General features: G+C 33.4%; 1 pseudogene; it reads left to right on the top strand.

Annotated features, from left to right (window-relative positions):
• Nucleotides 1-326: 326 nt before the first annotated feature.
• Nucleotides 327-6,705, top strand: LOC132300222 (disease resistance protein RPV1-like; annotated as a pseudogene).
• The last annotated feature ends 6,863 nt before the right edge of the window (nucleotides 6,706-13,568 follow it).

Genomic DNA, 13,568 nt, shown 5'->3' with positions numbered 1-13,568 from the left:
TTGATGTATTGGACAAAATTCCTCACTGAGGTAGAGTTGCTCACTTGCAGGTTAGCCTCCTCTGTGGATCCCACCAATGGTTCTTTCCTTATCCTTTCCTCCCCCATTGGACACTTTTCCTTCTCTTTTTCTCACTCCTCATTTTTGCTTCTCTCTTCTCTCTTCAGCAGTGACCCGAACAAATTATATCTTTTGGTGGAGTGATCAATCCATTTCTTGGGGTAATTTAGGGTCGGCCCTGACCCAAGGCTCGCCTAGGGCCTCAAAATTTATGGGACCTCAAAATTTATAGGCCCATGGATGATGGGCCACCAGTAAGAAAAAAAGAAATTTAGGGAAAATCATTTCAGCCTCCCCAATCGCCTCCATCGTTCTCAACTCCAAACTTGCCCTCTCTCTGTCTTCGCAATTGCAAACTACAAAATCTACAAGAATCAGAAGTTCAAAACCCATATACTTCAGTTAATCAAAATTTCAAAACCCATATCGCCATATCATTTCAGATTGTTCAAAAAATCAAAACCCATATCTTTCAGTTTCCATCGCCCGCTGTTCCAGTTAGGGTTCGCAGTTCGCAAGCTTCACCCGCTGTCTCTCAACTCTCAAGCTTGCCCCCCTCTCTCTCTCTGCAACTGCTAACTTGTATGTATGGGTTTTGTTTTAATTGTTTTTTTTCTAAATCAATTAATCAAGGTCTGTAATTCTTGTTTTGCAAACTAAATCCTATTTGGTGAAATTTTTTATGATCTTTTTTATAGAATTTTTTTATATTGTATGAATTTTAGTTATAAAGTGAAGATAATGACTGACTTATCAAACAAAAGTGAAGATAATGACTGAAACAGGATCTCCCTTTGCAGGATTTGAAAGACTAATTGGTAAATTTGGGTTCAACTTGAGTCTTGAACAAGCTGAAGGCCAGTGGATTATAATTGTTACAATTACAGCATCCTACGGTCCTACCATCTTTTACCGTGCTTTCATCACTTCAGACTGGTAAGTCATTTCTTCACTTATTCAATATATATATATTATTCATTTTTTTTTTTCATGCTAATAACAAATTGGATGTTAACCGCATAAAGCATAAATCTGTCAATTAATATGGGCACCCAATTGTATATGAAACAAAGTACAATATAAAGTAACAAAATTTATTAATATGTAAACAACAAAATTTTCATTTTTTGTAGACTTTTGTGCTTTGAGCAACTTGGAGGTGCTTGATTTGAGTGTTAGTGTGAAGAAGCTGATTACAGTAAAAGGTATTATAGTGTCATATTCATTGCATTTTGAGGTAATCTACATTTTATTTCAGCAAAACAAATATATATATATATATATATATATATATATTTTAATTCTATAACTTCTATTTCTGTTTTTTTTTTTTTTTGTCATTTATGTCTACAAGAAAATTTGAATCTGGGCATGAAAAAAGAAAAAAAAAAAAAAAAAGAAGAGAGAAGAAAAATTAATTCAATCTCAAAAAGACGCTATTCATAAGCTTTTTAGGGACAATACACAAATAAAGAGTTTAGTTGAAGATTTGGTGAATGAAGAACATAGGACTTAAGAAAATCTTAATGAACATGGAGATTTAATGAATGAAGATACGAATGAGAATCAAAATGAAGATACGAATGAGAATCAAAACGAAGAAAATGTGAATGAACTTGAAGATTTGGTAAATGAAGAATATACGAATGAGAATGATAATCTTCCTTTGAACATTAATGATCCAGAAAATTGGAAAAATATTGATAAAAAAAAAATGAGAGATTTATTAGTTGAAAGAGGTCTTCCAACAGATGCTAAATTTGAAAATTTTCCTAAGGATTTAAAAAATAGACATTTATTTTTGTGCATGTGAAACTTTATGTATAAAGGGCCTCACATTAAAGTTCGCCTAGGGCCTCTAGAAATTTTTTCAATCTCAGGGCCGGCCGTATATTTTGCTAATTACAGGTAACCCTTTTAAAAATTCAATCTTGTAGTGGAGTGATGAGTCCATTTCTTGGGGTATTTTGCAAATTACTAGCCCTTTTACAATTAAACACCCATTGCTCAATATTTCTAGTTTATTACATGTATCATTAATCAATTTTTGTTTTCTGTTTCTGTTTAATTTTTTGTTGTATTTGTATGTATCCATGAAAAAGAAGAAGATAGAAGTGTAACTTGAATAAAACTAGCCACTGGGTTTGGTTTCTATGTTCTTAATGGTTGATCCATGTTGAATAAGACTGTTAGATACTTACCGAAAAAATAAAAATAAGACTGTCAGATCAAGTATCCAAATTGTTCTAAAAGTTTTAGTGAATTAACCATGCATAAATTTAAAATATTGAATGCAAATATGTATGATTAAAATTGAATATATAAATTTAGTAAAACTGAAAATATATATATGGAGATGTAATAAAGATCGAAGGTCTCGAGAAATACCAAAAGAATTTGTATTACCTAGGCTCAATTCTTTACTAGGTGGGAAGATTGAAGATGATGTTGGTTAAGTTGAAGAGTGCTTATGGTGTACTATGTGATCAACAGAGTCTATAAAGTTGAAAGGAAATTTTGTAGCTAAGTTTGGGAATACTGAATAGGCGCCGATTTGGTGCTCCCAAACACAACATAACAGTTATTACCTAGTCATGTTTTATGGGAGAGAATGTTTGTCAGTTAAGAGATAAAAAGGTCATAAGAAGACAAAACTAACATGAGTTCATGTAGTTTAAATGAAGTTATAATTAACCCTATAAAAAGAAAATGGTGAAATGGGATTCATGTAGCATACAACAAATAATTGAGATGAAATTTGGTAGAGTTGAATTTTGCTAAAACCTTTGTGAAGCCACTTTGCAACATTTTGTGTCTGGATTTTCTGTTACGTGTGTAATTCATTAAAGCATATCCTTTAGCATTTTCCTTATGTACTATGGTTCGCATATGGGATTTTAATTGACTTCACTTATTTGAGAATATAATATTGTTGGTTTATTATTTTATTTACACTACACAAATACTGGTTGTGCCTGACAGATTACATATATCCCCTGTTCATTGATTTCTTAGAGCATTGTTCAATGGTTGCTATGGGAGCCCAAGAAGCCTCCTCAAGTCGATGCTCTTATCACGTGTTCTTGAGTTTCAGAGGTGGAGACACCCGGAATACTTTTACCGATCACCTTTATACAGCTCTACTACATGCAGGAATACACACATTTAGGGATGATGATCGACTGGATAAAGGACAAAATATTGCCATAGAACTAAATAAGGCAATCCAAAAGTCGAGGATTTCAATAATAGTCTTCTCAAAAGACTATGCATCTTCAAGATGGTGTCTTGATGAGCTTTTGAATATCCTTGAGCACAAGAAGACTGTTGGTCATATGATTCTGCCCATCTTCTATTATGTGGATCCATCCCATGTAAGAACGCAGACAGGGAGTTTTGCAGAAGCATTTGCTAGACACGAAGAGCGATTTGAGGCAAAGACAGAAGAAAGAAAAGAGGCGGGGTTGGACAAGATAAAGAGGTGGAGGGCGGCTCTGAGAGAAGATGCAGATTTGGCAGGAATGGTTATAATAGATGGGTAATTTCCTTGAAGAGTTAATAGTGTTGATTGAATACATTCAATTTATTCATGCCAATATATGCTAATTTTACTCACTATCAACATTCTTTCTTAATGGTAATGTTTTAGACTAGTCGAAATATATTGAAACATTATTAATACTATCTGTATATCATTTAACAATTTTTTTTAGAATTTATATATATACTTTTAGCCAAAGTATTGATAAAATATGAAAGCTTGACTTCAAGTAGATGCAAAAGGCTTGCTATTTAATATGCGTGTATTATATATATAAATGCGATGTTATATCACTGTCCTATTTCATTATTTGTGGTATAGTGGTTTCCAAATACTGGATGTTGAGTCTAGAAGCTTATTATATGAGCAAATGTATTATACCACTGATATAGAGATTTGATCATAATAATATTTCTATTTGGAAGGCATGGAAAAGAAGGTAAAAGAAAGGATGGATCGAACATGAAAGGGAAAACGAAAATGTTTAATTATTTTTATTTACAACTCAAGGCATGTGAAGGCCACAGTACCATATAAAATAAATTACAAACATCTCTTGAATTAAGATACAAAGAAGCATAAATGGGTTCGAGATAAAAGTGCTTCAGTAACTTAAACTTTAAGTTGTTTAAAATCACATAAAATCACTTCAAAAGAATAAAGTTAGTAGTTGCAAAAATTCTGGAAATAAGTAGATGAATTTTAAAGAAAGGAAATATCATTAGGATTGTGAACAACAGGAGTACCTTTTCATGAACTTGGTTATTTGAATTGGAGTCTGAATTTTGTGAACATTTTTATCTTTTTTCTTCTATTCCTTCTTTCATATGTTTTAAGAGAGTATAACCTACATAATTCTGTCAATTCTAGATTATCATTATATTCAGCAGTCTCTATGCTTGTATATAAGTCATGATGGCCAAAATTGAACACCGTGTAATTTGTTTTATTTTATTTTCATAATCATCATTTGTTGTTTCATTTTAATAGATGACTTTTTGAATGTAATTTATCCATTTTCATTGCATTTTGTAGGCAAGAGTCACGTTTTATTCAAAAAATTGTTGAAGAGATGGGGAACAAGTTGAAACGCACGGTCTTGAGTGTTGGTCCATACCCAATTGAAATAGATTCTCGTGTAAAAGACATTAATTCATGGATACAAGATGGATCGACGGATGTTGGCATAGTGACAATCTATGGAATGGGGGGAATTGGGAAGACCACCATTGCCAAGACAGTGTATAACCTAAACTTCGACACATTTGAATGTAGCAGCTTTCTTGCAAATATTAGAGAAATATCTGAACAACCCAATGGTTTGGTTAGTTTACAGAATCGACTTCTTTTAGATATTCTAAAGGGGAGAAAAGAAAAAATTAGCAGTGTTGATGAAGGAATCATCAAGATTAGAGATGCTATTTGCTGTAAAAGAGTTTTGATTGTTCTTGATGATGTGGATCAATCAGACCAATTAAATGCAGTACTCATCATACGAGATTGGTTTTATCCAGGAAGTAAAATTATCATAACAACTAGACATGAGCAATTGGTGAAGGCATATGAACTTTGTATGGTATACAAAGTTAAGGAATTAATCGACGATGAATCGTTTCAGCTCTTATGTTGGCATGCCTTTGGACAAGACAATCCCATTGAAGTTTACTTGGAGCACTCAAAAAGGGTCGTACACTACTGCTGAGGGCTTCCTTTAGCTCTTCAAGTGTTGGGTTCTTCTCTCTGTGGCAGACATGTAGACGTGTGGGAAAGCGCATTAAAAAAAATTGGAAGCTATTCCTGACAGTCAGATCCTAAAGAAACTAAAAATAAGCTTTGATTCTTTACAAGATGACCATGACAGAAATTTATTCCTCGATATTGCTTGTTTCTTTGTTAGAAAGGATAAAGAATTCACAATTACAATACTAGATGGGTGTGGTTTCTACACAAAAGTTGGGATTCAAAATCTCATTGATAGATGTCTCATAACTGTTGATAGAAATAATAAGCTGACAATGCATCAGATGCTTCAGGACATGGGGAGAGAAATCATACGCCAAGAATCAACCAAGGAACCAGGGAAATGTAGCAGATTGTGGCATCATAAGGACGCCTTTGATGTGTTAAATGAAAGAACTGTAAGATATATGCTTCTTCTTCTTTTTTCAAAGATATATGCTTCTCAAGATGTGTATCTGTAAATGTTTTTTGAGTTGTTGTACTAACTTTTCGAGTCCTCTAATCAGGGAACAGATTCCATTGAAGGCCTCATCCTCAACATGCATGTGTCTGAGGAACATAGGTCCACCAAGAAATTCTTTGGTTTAAATAATGCAAAAAGGCATTCTTTAGAAGATTTTCTTGACAAATCAAAATTGCTTTCGAAAAACAATTCATTGAAGCGGCAGCGTCTAGGCTTCTTCTCTTGGCTCCCCATAAATTCTGCCTCAACAAGATCGCATTCCACATCAAATGAAGTAGATCTGCACATTGATGCATTTTCAAGGATGCCTAGATTAAGACTACTCCAGCTAAATAATGCAAGGCTCAGAGGAGACTATGAAGAATTCCCTAGGAAGTTAAGATGGTTGTGTTGGCATGGGTTCCCTTTAGATTCTATACCCAGTGGCCTTCATCTGGAGAGTCTGGTTGCCCTTGACATGCGCAATAGCAGCTTGAAACAAGCTTGGAATGGAAACAAGGTTTGATACAAACTATTTTCCTTTGGTGATTAATATTAATATTCTTATAAACTAATTTCTAAATGGGCCATTGCGTGGTGCATTGGTAAAATGCTTAGATTGTCAAGTTTGTTATACCAATATTTTTTTTACTTTTTGCTCACATCGTTGAAAATCCTCGATCTCAGTTATTCCCATGGTCTTACCAATACACCTGACTTGTCACAAGTCCCCAATCTTGAAAGATGAATTCTTAAAAATTGTATAAATTTGATTGAGATTCATGGATCAATTGGGGAATTAGAGAGACTAGTTCTGTTGAATCTAAAAGGTTGCAAATATCTTCGGAAACTTCCATTGAAAATTGGCCAGCTAAAATCTCTTGAAATACTCATTCTATCTCGTTGTTTAAAGCTCAAGAAGTTTCCTACAGAGCTGGGCCAGATGGAGTCTTTGAAAATGCTTCTTGCAGACGGGATTGGCATAAATCAATCACCCTCCATGACTACTGGGGTAAGATCATGGCCTTCATACTTCCGGGATTGGCTATTGGGACCAAGAAGAAGTCCAGAATCAGCAATACGGTTGACGGTGATTGGAATACCTTTATTACTTGGTGACTCTGAAGGGGTGGCTACTGGCTCCTGTACATCTACTGTTACTGCATTTGTGTTTCTATTGATGACCACGTATATTAACACAACATACTCCAAAGCGCTACTGCTATGGAGAAATTAACTGCCCCCACTCTTATAAAATTCTCAAAAAGACTCGTTTACCAAGCTAAAGTTCAATAGGACCCATATATGTTCTTTTTCTTGGACCTCAAAATTTTTTTTTTTTTTTTAAAATAAAATAAAAATCATTAAGCCTTCCACCTTTCTTGAGAGAGATTTCAGTAACGATACAAAAAAAGAGGTGAATCAGGTTAATTAATTTGTATTTTGATTGTCTTTGATTATTACTGGATTAGCCAATAACTAATTAGAGAGGTTATTTGAATTATTTTAGCAAATCAGCAAGACTTTTATTAAATAAAAAAATTTAAAACTTACTAATTAAAAATTGATGGATACAAATATTATTTTACTTATATTTTAGATTATTACTTGGCGCAATGGGATTTGAAGGTTACGGATTCGAAATGAACAATCTCTTGGCATGCAGAGGTAAGATGACGTACATCTAATTAACCCTAGACTATTAGCCTTGTGCACTGGGCATCGCAATTTTTATGCAATTTATAAGGGGAGGCCAGGTGCGTGCATGCATGCTTTCTCTACCATCATTGTTTTGGCATCCATCTACGTGATAATGGTCTTTGGAATGTAAGATTTTGTTTTTTGTTTAATATTTATCAAAGAAGTATGTAGATAGTGGGTTGCTTTTTTTTATATATATTATTATTATTCAGGATGAAATATGATTATATATATCAATATAAAGCAAACAACAAATTAGAGTGAAATTAATGGTACTTTTCAAATAAGTAGAAAAGATGATGGTTATTTATGAGAAGAAAAAAAATATTAAAGGGTATAATGATAAAAATAATTTTAAATTTTAAATTCTCTCTTTCCTTCTCTAGTAAGGAAGGAAGGAAGGAAGGAATTTGGTATGTTATTTTCTTTTCTTCTCTTCTAAGGAGGGAAGTTCATAATATCTTCCCTAGAAGAGATATGTCTCATCCTTCTATTCTTCTCTTCCTTCCATTTAATTTTCTTTCGTCATAGCGAACGGAACCTAAGGATTTATATAGGTGACGAGATGTGTGGAGAGTAAGTAAACTTAAATCTTATATGGTAGATCTAAATCTTATATGATAAACCTATACATGGCTAATAATATATCTTATAATATATATACTAACAATACATGGTAACAATATTTTCTATAATATATTTAGATTTTGAAATTTTGTTGGAGAATTGAAAACTTGGAGAACTTGATAGGGATATTTATAAATTAAAAGTTTTAAATTACCAATAAAAATTTAGAAGAACTTGGCTGAAAAAGAAACCTGATCAAATCAAGTTGATAATTTGAGTATTGATTTTATAATCGGGAGTGAGATACCAAAATTTGGTGGGACCACTAGTTATTTTGTGACTCTGAAGCTTACAAGTAATAATGGGTGGGGGAAATCCCTTAAAGAAGACTTTGACCTTGGAAGGGTCAACGTTACGATTGACCCATCTTGCCCATGTATTACGACTTTGGTCCCATATTAACGAAAGATCGTACTCTCTCTCATTGAAATGGTGTTTGAACTTTTTTTTTTTTTTTTTTCCTTCGATTTACTAGATCCATCCAAGATCCTTAGACTTCCTTAAGGATAAAGAGCAATTGAAGGAGCCATAAAATAGTACGTGGTGTTTAAGATTGCATTATTAAGATAAAATAAATGAATATAAATATAGATTTAGATAGATAGAAAAAATAAATAAATTAAACTAAATGCCAATCGGCCACAAAATTGGCATTAATCATTAGTTTTGGAAGGAAAAAAAAATGTCAAAAGAAAATTGAAAAATGAGAAAGAAAAAGAGCACTGAAAAGTTTACTATAGTTTTCACATACATAACTAAAAGATTGTGGGCATCTGGCGACTAAATATTAATTGCTCGTCTACAACCAAGATTTTCCAAATAAAAAATTTGAGAGGACCCAAATGTATTGGTTTCACATTTTAAGTTTGGGTTGATTGCCCCGAAAGAAATATATATAATTGATTAAAAAAAAAAAGAGAGAAAAGAAAAAAAGGAAAAAGTATTATAATCAAAGCTTATATGGAATGGCTTTACTAGTCATAGTCATACATATGATTTATATATCACAGAAAACGTAAGAATGTGGTATATTCGGTATATATTCTTCATTCTGTTCACATGCTAGTTCAATTATCAGATTAAAGTGTCTCTTTAACGTTAATGAAACAATAAGTTGTAAAATTCTTTATGAATTTGTTTCATTTGCATAAATTTGCATTCGATTTATCTCTATATATTTTGACAACAAACCTTTTACTGACTTATTATTAGAGAAATAATAAATCAAAGAAGAAACTGACAAGCACATTTAAAAGGATAAGAACAAAGACAATTCTTTGTTTGTGCAAAATGTTCTTGTACAGGGATTTGTTGTGGTAAGATACATTTGTAATTCTTTAATTGTTTACTCCAAACTCTTTTTACGGGAGAAATTCTCGAGGAGTAATTCTCTCACTTTTGTTTTTTCCTAGAAAAATGATAAGAGAACCGAACCAAACAATCGAATAAAAAGTCAAACTTAACGTGGCTAAGCCACGTCAGATTATTTTATAAAAACATAACTCCTACCTCTTCCCTTCTCTTTCCTCTCTTCCTCTAATTCTCGATTTTTCTTCTATATTCAATCTTATCTTTGATTTTGGTTGTGTCTCTCTTTTTTATTTCGTAAACTTGAAGATAAAATTAAAAAAAAAAAATTTAATTTCTTCATGTTTTGCAAATACAGAAGCACAACTTTGAGAAGCCACGTTAAGTTTGGCTGTTGTTTCTCTCCTTCAGATTTTGTATCCATAAAAATTAAATAGAAACTTTGAGAAGATTCATTTGTTTCTCTTCTCTGGGTTAGTTTTTTTTTTTTAAATTTTTTATTCCATAAGAGATTAATGTGTTTTGTAATGGCAACTCTTGTGTTGATATTTACTTACCCAAAAAAAAAATTCTTATGCATATTTTTCATTTGGGATTGGAAAGATTTATTTTTGGAAGATTTAAGAAAAGAGAAAAGTAGGCAATCTTGAAAAAAGAGTGAAGATAAAAATTTTTAGATCTTGTCTCTAGACTACTTTGGATATGAGAAAAAAGAGGTGATGTATAAGAAGAATTGGTAAAGAACCAGACATAGAGAGGAGAGAGAAATGGAAAGGAAGAGAGAGAGAAAGGAAAAACTAGGAGAAAAAAGATCGATGATAAGGGGTTAGGTTATGAAATTATTTGACGTAGACAAAGTCACGTAAGATTCGGTGTTTATTTCGGTAAAAACATTCGGTTTCTCTATCACAGCTCTTTTTCCTATTATATAAGTTATTTCCTTGGGTACATGAAATGGTGGCAGTGAGAGGTTGGTGAAGAGAGAAAGGGATAGGGAAAGGGAAGAAAAAAAGGGTATTTTTGTTTATTAAAATTTATTTTTTATTATTTTTTGAAAATATAAAGGTAATAGGGTCCTTACACTTTAATTGATTGACATCTTGGTTACCTAAAATTAGGGATGACAATTTGACCAGCCCCGCGGCTACCCGTCCCACCCCATCCTGTTTTTGACGTTTAACTTATTTGGGTATAAATGGTACGATGTAATAAAAATCTGCGTGGGTATGGGGTGGAGTGGGGGAGGTCGCCCTACCCCATTTAGATAGGCATATTACTTTGGGATCCGTAGTTGGGGAGAAAATTACCCGTTTGGTCGAGTATGCTACCAATAAATTTCTACCTCTTATTATAGTATGTGTTTCGGGAGGGGCACGCATGCAAGAAGGAAGTTTGAGCTTGCTGCAAATGGCTAAGCTCTTGGGAAGGTCAAAGAAAGAACTTGTTCCTCCTCCATAAGGAATTTTTCCAATAATTCCGAGCCTAATCCTCCTAGAGTAGCTGTTAATACGAATAAGAGAAACTCTGTTATAGCCATTTCTGTACATTCAATGTACTCTACGGATAGAGGAATACATAGAGTTGAACATAGTAAAATAAGAAATTGAAAGATTTCGTTGAAATTGTTCGTTTGGAAATTTCCCGAAAAGCTAATCATAGGTTCTTCTCTCCATCGGAACAATAGGGCCGTTATGCTCATTACTAAACTTGCGATTTGTGTATCTACCCCAATGAGACTATTGTTTCGTACCATTATGGAAGAAGATCCGGGTAAGATATGCACTTCCTCGGGAATGAAAAAAAATCGATCTACTTTCATTTGGTATTTTGGCCTAAATTCCTTGACTCCGTACCCTTATTTCATTAGTATATATATTTCCCAGTATAGATATTACGTATTCTATATAACAATATTAAAGTAACAAATGAATTTGATTAAAAGAAAAGTTGCAATGGTGAAAAAAAAAAAAAAAAAAAAAAAAAAAAAAAAAAAAAAAGCAAATCTATTTTAACAATAAATAAATTATGGTCATAAACGGGACGGGTTGGTACCTGCGAGGTAAAAATGTTAAACGGTTGCGGAAATGAGATGAAAAGTCTCTCCATTTTTACGGTTTTGGACGAGAACGGGAGTGGAGTTTTTAAACAGTTCCCCCCGCGCCCCGCGGTTGCCATCTATACCTAAAATCCATACCCCCACTTAGGGCCTGTTTACTAACAGGAATCATTCTTGTTTTTTACTTTCAATTTCTAAAAATATAAAGTAAAAGTACAAATTATGTTTATTAAGATGATTTTACTTTTCAGCTTTTAAAAAGTACTTTCACATTTAAGGAAGGAAAGAGAAAGTGAAGATTTGTTACTTCTCTATTTTCTCCACTGTACACAGAAAATACTTTCTGTTACTGTAGCATTCACTGACTCATCAGCCGAGCATCACTCATTTTGAGCATCACCCATCATCCTCTCCCTCTCTATCATCATCATCTCATCCCACCAACCGGCAACAATGGAAGACACTAACCACCGACGACGATGGAAGACACCACCCGGCCACCACACTCTCTCTCTATCAGTATCGCTCTCTGTCTATCTAGACGAAGACGACGATGCCGAAGAAGACGATGATGTAGCTTCAGATTCTCTATATTCAATATCAGATCAAGCCCCAATCACTCTTTCTCTGTATTCAAAATTGGATTGAAGCACCAATCTCTCCTCTCTCATACACACCATCAACAATATACCCAAATCCATCAACCAGTCACAGAAGAAGAAAAAATAAAAAAAAACGTATCATCACCAATCTCCACACTGCCTCCCCCGACCATGGCCACCGGCCTATCGCCGCCGCCATCACCTCCACCCACCTCCTCCCTTTGTTCACATATTTCCTTGGATTTAGTCTTAATTGAACCACACTCTTGAGGAAAAGGAAGAAGAAGATTAGGAGAGTGATGGCGTGCGTTGATCTGCAGTGGAGAATTTGCCCAGAGGCTTCTCAGATCGGAGGTGAACAGAAAGCTCCATTCACAGAAGATCGTAATTTCCGAGAACGACCACTTTGTGGTGGTGGATACCGAAACCACCAACTCAATAATGTTGGAAACGCCGTGGGAGGTGTAGAGAGGATTCGCTGCAAGGGTGATTTGCGGCTGCGAGGAAGGGTTGTTGCTGGTTCAGTCTAGAATGAAGACGCTTAATTTGTGGAACCCTAGGATTGGAAGGCAATTCTTCATGAACTTTCAAGTTTCCAGAACAGAGAGATACGACATGATATTTGACCTATCAAGAAACCCTAGGATTGCAGCAATGATGATGATGATGATATATATATATATATATATAACATTGATTGTCAAATAGAAAGCAAAATCAAAATTATAGTTGTTAAACTTGCTTTTTAATTTCTTACTTTAAAAATATTGAAAGCATAACAAATTAATAAACATAATTTTACTTTATATTTCAACTTTAGGAATGAAAAGTATGATTTTATTTTTGAAGAAAGTAAAAGTAAGAAAATGAAACCGTTAGTAAACGAGCCCTTAATGCGTATAAAAAAATCCTAGCCGATATTACATCACATTACCCTTCTTATCTTAATGGTCTTACTTCGAAAAAAAAAAAAATCCTTAATGGTCTTACCAGGGGAAAGAAAAACACTTAATGGTCCAAATATATAAAAAAAAAAATAAATAAATAAAAAAATCATGAAAAAAAAAAATTCAACATAAAACTGACACTTTAATTTAAACAAAATAAAAAGAAAAGAAATAAGAAGCCAATAAATGAATTTGTGATTTACCATGAATAAGCAAATAACTCTCACTAGTCTAGATTAAAAAATAAATAAATTGGTAAAATTAAATAGTTTATCCATACAACATTTGATGTGTCATAAATAACGAAAAATTTAATACAAAATTTAGATTATACAATTTTCAACCGCAGCTCATCATGCGATAAGGCCAACTTATTTTTCGGTCAAGAAGTGTCCCACAGGAATAATATCATATTATGAATGTTTGGTTTCACACTTACTTGCCGGGAATCTTCCTCTGTGGATCCCACCAATGGTTCTTTCCACTCCTTTTATCATTTGACCACTTTCCCTTCTCTCTTTCTCGCTACTCCTTTCCCTTTATC

The sequence above is a fragment of the Cornus florida genome, unplaced genomic scaffold, assembly GCF_030987335.1.
Source record: "Cornus florida cultivar Cherokee Brave unplaced genomic scaffold, ASM3098733v1 CherokeeBrave_3.0.0_Hap2_Chr03, whole genome shotgun sequence".
In the NCBI taxonomy this organism is placed as follows: domain Eukaryota; kingdom Viridiplantae; phylum Streptophyta; class Magnoliopsida; order Cornales; family Cornaceae; genus Cornus; species Cornus florida.
Note: the sequence above shows the minus strand (reverse complement) of the source record. Positions and strands in the feature narration are given on the sequence as shown.